We start from the raw sequence: 10,747 nt of genomic DNA on the forward strand, positions 1-10,747 counted from the left end.
AATTAATCAAATAAGGCTAATTAATTAAAAGGACACAATACATCATTAGGTAATCTGATTTCTAGTTGACAGAAGATTAGGGAATTTCCAAATTGGGGCTGGGATAGTGAACAGGCACAATTGCTTGGATTCAGGAAAAGAGGTATCCCACTCCTCTCCAAATATCAGTAAACAGTCAAAGGAAAATGGAAACAGTAACTGATTTGGAGACAGTTTTCAGATAAGACATATAGGATGCTTGAGATATACAATGATGAGATATTCCTTGCATAGATCTTAGGACCTGACTGCATTTATGGTCTACATAACCTAGGTCAGTGATGGAGAACCTTTTAGAGAACTTGTGCCCAATCTGTAACCTTCATGTCACATGTGAGTCCCCTCACCCTTACCCCAGTCAGGGGAGGGAGGAAGTGCTCTCTCTCATTGGGCTGCTGGGCAGGGGGGGCAGGTCATGAGAGGAATGCCCTCAGGCATTCCTGGAGACAGGGAAGGGAGCATCCCCCTCCAGCACTCTCTGACAGGTGAACTTTAGGTTTGCCAACATGGACTTAGATCTTTGGTAAAGCAAGTACAAGGGGTACAGTTTCTCAGACACACAGGGCCAGGTTTAAATAATACAATAAGGTTTTCTTCCAATTAATACAATTGAATATACTTTTTTTTTTTCATAAGACAAACTTGGGACGAGACCCATAAGTGAACTAAGCTACCTCCAGATTTGAATCACAAAATGGAGTCAATGTGGTTCACTCAGTTCCCATAATTAACCACTTGCTGTCCTTCAATCCCTTCAATTTCCTCACAGAGAAATACAGAATAATTTTTCCTTTGTTCTCGATGCTATATTATTTTTAATACATCCTGGGAAAGTATTGACTGTTTTTTGGCTGTCATATCACACTACTAACCCACTTGGAGTTTGTAGTCAACTAAAACCCTCAGATCTTTTGCAAATGATTTTTTGTCTAGCCATACCTCCCCCCACGCTAGATTTGTAAAGTTGATCTTTTTGAAACCAAGTGAAGAACTTGACATTTATCCTTATTAAATTTATCTTATTTGATCTGGCTTATCATTGGCAGCATGGTAAATTTGGAGATAGAAGACCTCTGTTTGAATCTTAGCTTTGTGTCTAACCTGCTAGCCATGTGGCCTTAGGCAAGTCATGTATTATCTCTAAATCTCAACTCTGTAGAACAGAGTAAATAATGTTTGGCATAACTACTAGCTCTGTGAACCTCCCTGAGTCTTAGTTTTCTCATTTGTAAAATGAGACTAATATTGATATTCCTTATTTCACAGAGTTGTTGTGATTTCTGGAAGTTTGGCTCCCATATTCAGGCCTTTATAACCAAATCTAGTAATTTTTTAAAAAAGTCTGTTCTCCAGAATCTTTTACTTTTCTCCCTTGGCTTCTGCAATCATCCTGATCCCTCTCTGCCTTTCTGAAAACTCATTCTCTTTTTATTTCTCTAATTCTTCCTGTCTCTTGAATGTGGGTTCTTTAGGGTTTTGTTCTTGGTACCTCCTCTCTCCATACAGTCTCAGTGGCCAACTTTATCCTCTCCTATGGTTTTAGTGAGGGACTGTATCTAAATATCTTTAGGGCTGACTTACTCTGAACTCCAGTTTTGCATTTTCAACTGCCTGAGTGACATTTGCAATTTGGATGATCTATTGTCTTCATGAATTAAACATGTCCCCATCTGAACTATCCTTTCAAACCAGTTCCTCCTCCCAACTTCCCTATTTCTGTTGAAGACAACACTTTTCTTCCCACTTAGCCTTGAGACCTTGGTGTTATCCTTGACTCTGCCTCTTCCTCAGTCCCTGAATTTCATCAGTTGCTAACTCCTTGGATTGCATCTCCACAACACTTCTTGAATCCACCCTTTCATTTCTCCTCCCACTGCTATCACCCTAATATAGGCCCTCATTACCACCCACCTGACTTATTGCAGTAACCTCCTAACTGGTCTCTCTGCTTCTAATGTCTCCCCCTTTTTAATTCAAAGATCGTACTTTTGCCAGAGAGTAATTTTCCTAATTCGTTGGTCTGACAGGGTCATGTTCTTATTCACATCTTTTAATGGTTCTCTGCACAATCCTTAGACTAACAGGTCTGGCTTGAAGCTTTCTCAATTTATCACAAACTTCTCTCCTTATTCCTGCATGTCCTAGCACAACCAGATTACTCATTGTTCCCATATTTTCTTGCTTTTTCTGGCTTGTGTATCTTTGCACATGCTGACCTTCTTGCTTGAAAGGATCTGCCTTGAACATCATCTCTGTTTAAGGAAATCCTTCTTGTTCTTTAAGGTCCAGCCTGGGGTCCCACCTTTTTCACAAACCCCCCACCCCCCATGTGGACAGCAGTTGTTTCTTTTGGATTCTCTTATAACATTTCATTTGTGTTTTGGGGTTGTTTTTCAGTTGTGTCTGACTCTTCCTAATCCCATTCAGGGTTTTTTTGGGCAAAGATACTGGAGTAGTTTGCCATTTCCTTCTCTAGTTCATTTTACCAATGAGGAAACTAAGGCAAACAGGGTTGAGTGATTTGCCCAGAGTCACACAGCTAGTAAGTATTTGAGGCCAGATTTGAGCTTGAGAAGATGAATCATTCTGATTCAGTGCTCTACCCACTTTGCAGCTTCACTGACCTATTTCTTCTGTTCTCCTAGGCATCTATGACACTATAACTTCAAGTAATTTGTGTCTTTATCTTATCTCAACTATACTCACTTTTGTCACCTTCTTGTGCTGTCTTTTCCTTTTAAAATATAAGCTCCATGAAGGTAGATATTATCTTGTGTCTTTTTTGGGTTTATTTGTATTTCTGTTGCTTATCACAACATCTGGCCCATAATAAGGGCTCGAAAACTCTTTTGCACTTATTTACAATGAAGTAAAGGCTCTTAGTACTTCAGTAACACTTACTACCTTTTTAAAACTAAATTGAATTAATAAACTATAATATGTGATATGAATATGAGGTATTACTATTTACTTCCTAAGAGTTGTGTGGAGAGTCAAATAAGCTAGGTAATACAATGCATTTTTTTTTTAATTTTTTTTTTAAACCTTTAACTTCTCTGTATTGACTTATAGGTGGAAGATTGGTAAGGGTAGGCAATGGGGGTCAAGTGACTTGCCCAGGGTCACACAGCTGGGAAGTGTCTGAGGCCGGATTTGAACCTAGGACCTCCTGTCTCTAGGCCTGGCTCTCAATCCACTGAGTTACCCAGCTGCCCCCCAATACAATGCATTTTGTTCGTGTTAAATGTTATATGGATGTAAGCTATTATAGGAAAGGTAGGGCAGAGTGATTGCATAGAGTGATATAGCCTTGGAGTGACAAAGACCTGAGTTTAAATCTTGCCTTTGATACTTACTGGTTTTTAAATTGTGAGCAAGTCACATAAGGTCTTTGGGCCTCTGTTTTCTCATCTGTAAAATGGGCATACTAATACCTTTATTAACTGTTCCACAAGGTTATTGGAAGAGTTAAAGGATATAATATACATAAAGCACTTTGAAATCTTTAAATTGCCATATGATTATGTCATTATTTTTGTTGACTTTTCCTGCTGAAAGTGATCACATGGACAATCTAATTCATCTATTTATAAGTAAGGAAACTGAGACCATGACAGTAAAATGACTTAATTAGGAACCACGTAGCTATTTATGAACACAATCATTTTCTTTTGATGCATCCAATTGTGAGTCTTTTATTTGTTGTACAAATTTCTCCCAGAAATAGCAGTCACTTTTGGAATATGGGTAAAGACTACTGTGGAGACCAATATTTTTGTATGTCTCTTTTCATTTCTTTTTTACCTAAGAGCTCATTGAGATCAGATTTCTTTAGCCTCCAAGAAAAAACAAAAGAGAACAAAATAAAGTAAAACAAAATAAAACAAAACTCACCAGCTAAACACCAAAAGATGTTGCTGGCAAGTAGTTACAGACTTGAATTGCATCCAGGAATAAGATTTCCATAGAAGACAAGTACATATTTTCCCTGTGATGATGGATAAAGGTTTGCACTGACTTGTACCATGCCACTAGCAGCCAAAGCCACTATGAAGGCGTTTCTCCTGGCTTTCAGATCACTCTGCTGCCTTGGCAGAGGTGCAGGTGCCCACAAAACCGTGTTCTGGTCCCCAGATTGCTGTCAAGGAAACTGCAGTACTCAGCATTCTAAATTGGTGCAGCAAGCTACCATCTACCACAGGCCATCTGGAAGGAGTGGGAGGTGGGGGCTGTCTTGTCACTTTTGCTATTGAGAAATGAGAATTGTTTTGTGTTCCGTTAGGTAGGAGATTTGTGAAAAAGCCCCAGTGCTTACTTGGAGGGACAATTTTCTTGGATTAGAAATGTCCAAAGAGTATAAGAGTTACTTAGGCAAAGAATGGTAGAGTTGGAAGGGATCTTAAAAATCATTTAGTCCATCCCTCCTATATTGCCTAAGAATAGATCAAAGTTCATAAAAGTGAAATGATTTATCAGGGGCCACACAGCTAAGAGTTGAATGAGATCACAGATGTCTTTAAAAAATCGCCAAAGCCTCAGCCTGCTCAAAGGAGGTGCACAGATTTAGAGTTAGAAGGTACCTCAGAGCCCATCCAGCCCAACAAGTAGAGTCCTGAGAGGTAAAGCAATTTGTCAGTACTTAGAGGTGGACATTTACCAAAAATTAGCGGGAAATTTATATTCTAGAAGAGACTCTAATAGTCTCATATATCAGGGAGGAAACCACTGAGGAAGGGGAATACTACTGACTCTGTGCAGCTCAGACTCAGCTTTCCTTTCCCATGCAAAGGATAACCATTTAAAAAAAAAATAAAGTAAAAACAGTCTGGAATCAGAGGAATGGTGTTCAAATCCTGCCTCTGAGGCATCCTCCTTCGGCGTTAGCTTCTTCAACTGTAGAAGGAGAGGGTTGTACTAGATTGTGCCTGAGGCCTTTTAAATGTCTAAATGGTAGGATCTATATCATAGATAGTTCATGCTCTCAAAGAGCTCACATTCTAATAGGGAAAGACAACATATATGAGAGATTTCAAATGCAAGTCAAATGAAAAGGACAAATTGCATCAACAGATCAGGAGGTAAGACATCTTCTTTAGTTTCCATTCCATTGATAAAAAGCCCATTTGCTCCTGATGTAGTGTCATTTGACAATACCAAGGATTCTAGGAGTAAGAACATTCTCTTCTGGGTGTTCAGTAGCTGTGTCTGCTAAGGAACTAGGGTCTGGAACACCTATGAAGGCAGTTATGGAATGATCTTTCCATGGGTGCTGCTTCTTTCTTAACTGTGGCAGCCAGGCTAGAAGTGGAACTAGTGATCGGGGAGGTGCTGATAATCTTGGGGCTCTTGACTCAGTGTTTTGGGCTATTTCCACTGGGTTCTTTGGAGGTGGTAACAGGTGGTTCACTTGTCTGACACACGCAGCCTTCTGTTTCTCCCTCAGAGTGCTGGCTTGTCTGTCCTATTTCTGGAAGTCTGTTGGAATTGCCTCGTGTTAATACAAATAGTTGGGATGTGGTATCATATGGTTATTTTACAATTCAATTTGCTAACACTGACCATCAGTGCTGGTAGCACATGGGATAATTCGAGTTTGCTGCCAGATAATTCTCTTTGGGTAGCTAAGTGGCACAATGGATGATGTGTGGACCCTGAAGTCAGGAAGCTATCTTCCTGACACTTACGTGATCATGGGGGGCAAGTCACTTAACCTTGTCTCAGTTTCCTCATCTGTAAAATGAGCTGGAGAAGGAAATGGCAAATCACTGTGGTATTTTTGCTAAGAAAACCCTGAATGGGGTCAATAAAAAGTCAGAAATGACTGAAAACGACTGAACAATAATTTCCTTTGGTTTGGATTAGAAGACCTCTAATAACTTTTAGCTTTAAATCTATGATTTCAGAGGCACATCTGAGATGTGAACCACTATGAAACACTGTGAGCAATGATGCGATGTACAAGGCCCTGGTTCTAAAGTGAATGGACCAGGATTCAAATCTCTCCTCTGATGGTTGGATATCATGTGGACTTAGACAAATTATAATCTTCCTGTGCCTTGATTTATTTATCTGTAAAATGGGAAATGGGGGCTGGATTAGATGATCTCTTAGTTTCCTTCCAGCTTTGGAGATATTATGCTCCTAAGTAAAGATGAGGTCTAGAAGTAAGACCCATTTGCTGAGGATGGTCTAACCCAAAGATGTCAAACATGTGGGCTCCATTCAACCCCACCAAAAAACTCCCTAGGGTGGCCCAAATCAGATTAAAATATAATTGGGAAACATTTAACAAAATATGTTAAAAAAATATAGATAATATTAATGTGGTTTTATGTGGTTTTTAATATTATGTGGTTTTGTAAGTCAACATATGACCCATAAGGATCTTTATGTACGGTTTAGTGGGCCCTTTTTCTATTTCAATTTTATAGCACTGGGTTTAGCCCAAATCTGGTTTAGCCCAAATCTCAATCTATGAAATTTCTTCACTTCCTTCAAGGTCCAGTTGATCTTTATGACAACATTCCTAAATACTGCTGAATAAACTTTCTTTCCATATGAAAACCAAATGTTAAATGAAAATGCAAACACATCAACAGAGACAAGAAATACTGGCTCCTAAGGACAAAAGGCTAAAGCAACATAAAATTACAATTATAATTGAACCAGAAAAGCTCTAAATGTAAATTGTTTTATACAAATGATTCATGATTTAGACTCCAATTAAAAAGCCAATTGTGATTGAAGACCTAAGCTTTCCCAAGCAATTAAAAATGGAAGTCATGCCTGTTAGCAGTTTAGCTTGCCAGCCTCAGGGCCAGGGAACAATTGTCACACACAACATCTAATGAAAGATATAATGTCTCCTTATTTTAATTTACCCTTCTGGGAAAGTTGCCTTTCTAATAACTACTCAAAATAAGCAAGCAAGCTGGTCTCTGGATTAACCATCCACATACAGGCAATTGATTAGAGTATTTTAGGGTTGAGAAATAACGAAGCTTATTTATTACTCATTGGCACAACCCAATAAAACGGAGGAAAAAAGATGGAACAGGCTTTGGAGGTTTGAGGTACCTTTATTACAATGCTTTTTGTTTCTCTATGAAGAACACATTTTGTTCCCCATGTTTGAAACTGAGTCTGTTTTCTTTGATTCCTCCATGGTTCCCCTTCCACTTAAAAAAACATGCCAATTGTACCCAATCTCTTCCTCCTTATTTCCTTACCCAGTAATTCAGGCCTCCTTTATCATCTGTCTGGAATAGAGCAATAGATCCTTCTAACCTCCAGTCTTATCCCAACCCCAATATATTCCATCCTTCATAACTTTGCCAAGCATCTTCCTTATGCATAGATTGAATTGTTACCCCTTTCTTCAAGCCTTTCAATAGTTCCTTATTGCTTAACCAAACTCCTCACCGTGGATTTCAAGGAACTCCACAATATCATACCACCCTACGTTTTCAGATATCTCATAGAACTTCCCAATAGGTAATCATTGAGTCCAATCTCTTGGACTATTCACCACCCCATTAACATAGCCTATGCTTTCTTACCTCTAAGTGTTTCTTCCCTATGCTTACCTCTTCCCTCAGATTCTTGGCCATTTTACCCGTCTCACCCAGCCTGAATTCTTATTCATCATTTAAAACCCAATTCAAATGCCATCTCCTCTAGGATGCCCTTACTCATCTCCCAGTCAATAATTACCTTTGCCCACTTGGTTCTTGCCTTGATCCTTTCTTATAAATATATAATAAAAGGCTGTTATGTTGCTTCCTAGATGAAAGGCTGGGCCTAGAGTTGACAAGACCTGAGTTCAAATCAGACAGCAGCTATGTGACATGGGCAAGACACTTAGCCTCTCAGTCTGTTTCTTCATCTATAAAATGGCATAAATTTGGAATTATGGTGGAAACTAAGGGGATGTCCCTCAATTGGGGAATGGCTGAACAAATTGTGGTAAATATGATGGTGATGGAATACTATTGTGCTATAAGGAATGATGAACTGCTTGATTTCTATAAGAACTTGAAAGATCTACATGAACTGATTTAGAGTGAAATAAGCAGAACCAGGAGAACACTGTACTCAGTAGCTGAAAAATTGTGGGACAATCAAATGTAATTGACTTTGCTACTAAAAAATGGTCCAGGACAACTCGGAGGGACTTATGAGAAAGAATGCTATTCACATCTAGCGAAAGAACTGTGGGAGAAGAAATTCAGAAGAAAACATATGGTTTATTACTTGTTCATATGGGTATAGGATTTCGGGTTTTGGTTTAAAAGATTACTCTATTGCAAAAATGAATCATATGGAAATAAGATTTGAATGATAATATGTGTATAATGTAGTGAAATAGCTTGTCAGCTCTGGGAGGGAGAAGGGAAGAGGGGAGGGAAATGGCATAATACTAGCACCTGCCCACAGGACTGTTGTAAGGATTAAATTCAAAATGTATATAATCCTATGATTTCTTGATTGGTTGTTTTGTTTGCTTATGACATTTAAAAAATACTTCCTTATAAATAAGATACTAGTTATAGATTCTCTCTTTTAGGCAGAATGCTCACTCCCCAAAAGGCAAAGAAAAATTTTGAGTTATACAATATGGGGTCAATCATTTGTGACAATCATCTTTTATCAAATACAGTTTGTTTTAAAATCTAAATTATCTAGACAAATGCCTTGAATCCTCCTTGTTTGGTTTTTTTTTCTGAAGAAATCACATCTAATTGTCATCTCTTAGTTTGATTAAGAATATGCTGGAGCAAATTTTTCTTTTTATCTGACAAAGTGTGATGTCAACAATGGAAAAATATGAATGAGGCAAAGTATGGTAGAAAAAGACAGCAGTCTGAGTGAACTGCAATAACTAAATAATGCAAAATATTATTTTAAAAATACGATAGTATTACAGAGCAAAGGTAAGGGGCTGGAACAGAATTTATTGTGCATCATCTGAAATATAGAAACACAGGAGTAGTAATCATGATATCAGATAAAGTTAAAGCAAAAATATATCTGATTAAAAAATATTAGGGGGGCACCTGGGTAGCTCAGTGGATTGAGAGTCAGGCCTAGAGATGAGAGGTACTAGGTTCAAATCCGGCCTCAGACACTTCCCAGCTGTGTGACCCTGGGCAAGTCACTTGATCCCCATTGCCTACCCTTACCACTCTTCCACCTATAAGCCAATACACAGAAATTAAGGGTTTAAAAAAAAAGATTAGGAAGGAAATTACATCTTACTAAAAGGTACTATAAAAAATGAAATAATATCAATACTAAACATATATGCACCAAATGGTGTAGTTTCCAAATTTTTAAAGGAGAAATTAAATGAGTTTCAAGAGGAAATAGATAGTAAAACTATACTAATGGGGGACCTCAACTTTCTCCTTTCAGATCTAGATAGATGAAATAAAAAAATTAATAAGAAGAAAGAAAGAAAGGAAGTGAAAGAAATTTTAGAAAAGTTATAACCGATTTCTGGAGAAAATTGATTGGGAATAGAAAGGAATATACCTTCTTTTCATCAGTATATTATTCCTACACAAAAACTGACCATGTATTAGGGCATAAAAATTTCACAGCCAAATGCAGAAAGGCAGAAATAATAAATACATGCTTTTCAGATCATAAAGCAATAAAAAAATCATAATTAATAAGGTTCTATGGAAAGACAAATAAAAATTAATTGGAAACTAATCTAATGCTATAAAAGGGATGGGTCGAAGAACAAATTATAGAAACAATCAATAATTTCATTAGTGATAATGACAATGAGGGGACAACATATCAAAATTCATTGGATACAACAAAAGCAGTACTTGGGGGAAAATTTATATCTCTAAATGCTTATATTGATAAAATAGAGGATGCAGATCAATGGCATGCAACTAAAAAGCTGGTAAAAGAACAAATTAAAAACCCTCAATGAAAGACTAAATTGGAAATCCTAAAAAATTATGGGAGAAATTAATAAAATTGAAAGTAAGAGGATCATTGAACTAACAAATAAGACTAGGAGTTGGTTTTATGAAAAAAAAACACAAATAAAATAGATATTTGGTTAATTTGACTAAGAAAAGGAAAGAAAATTGATATGAAAAATGAAAAGGTTGAATTTGCCACCAAGGAAGAAGAAATTAAAACAATCATTAGGATCTATTTTGCCCAATTATATTCCAATAAATTTGGCAATCTAGGTGAAATGGATGAATATTTACAAACATGAGAGTATTGGACCACATAAAGTTCTTCCCAACTTTGACATTCTATGGTTCAGTAGTTTCATGGATGGATTTGGCAGTCATGGTTAGTTTTCTCTTATATAGAATTTAAATTATTCAGAAAGAAAATAACAATAGGTTTTTTTGTGGTTTTGATCCTCTTCTCTTTTTACTTCTGCTTACCTTTGAAATGAGTTATGCTAAATTGTTAACTGGGAGGAGGACAACACAGTGGGTATGCAGACATTATAGAATATATATAAAATTGCATTGTTGAACTATGACACATCACTGAATTGCTAAATGCACTCAGGCTATATGTGTATACACGTATAAAAAATTTGGAAAACCCCCATATTTGGAATTAATTATTCTTACAAAATAAAAGCTGTAATTGCCAAGCAATTAAATCTTTTTTAAAGGATTTAGCACTGCAGTAAGTGTCAGGAGCCTAAACCAAACATTAC

Source organism: Gracilinanus agilis, chromosome 1, assembly GCF_016433145.1.
Source record: "Gracilinanus agilis isolate LMUSP501 chromosome 1, AgileGrace, whole genome shotgun sequence".
In the NCBI taxonomy this organism is placed as follows: domain Eukaryota; kingdom Metazoa; phylum Chordata; class Mammalia; order Didelphimorphia; family Didelphidae; genus Gracilinanus; species Gracilinanus agilis.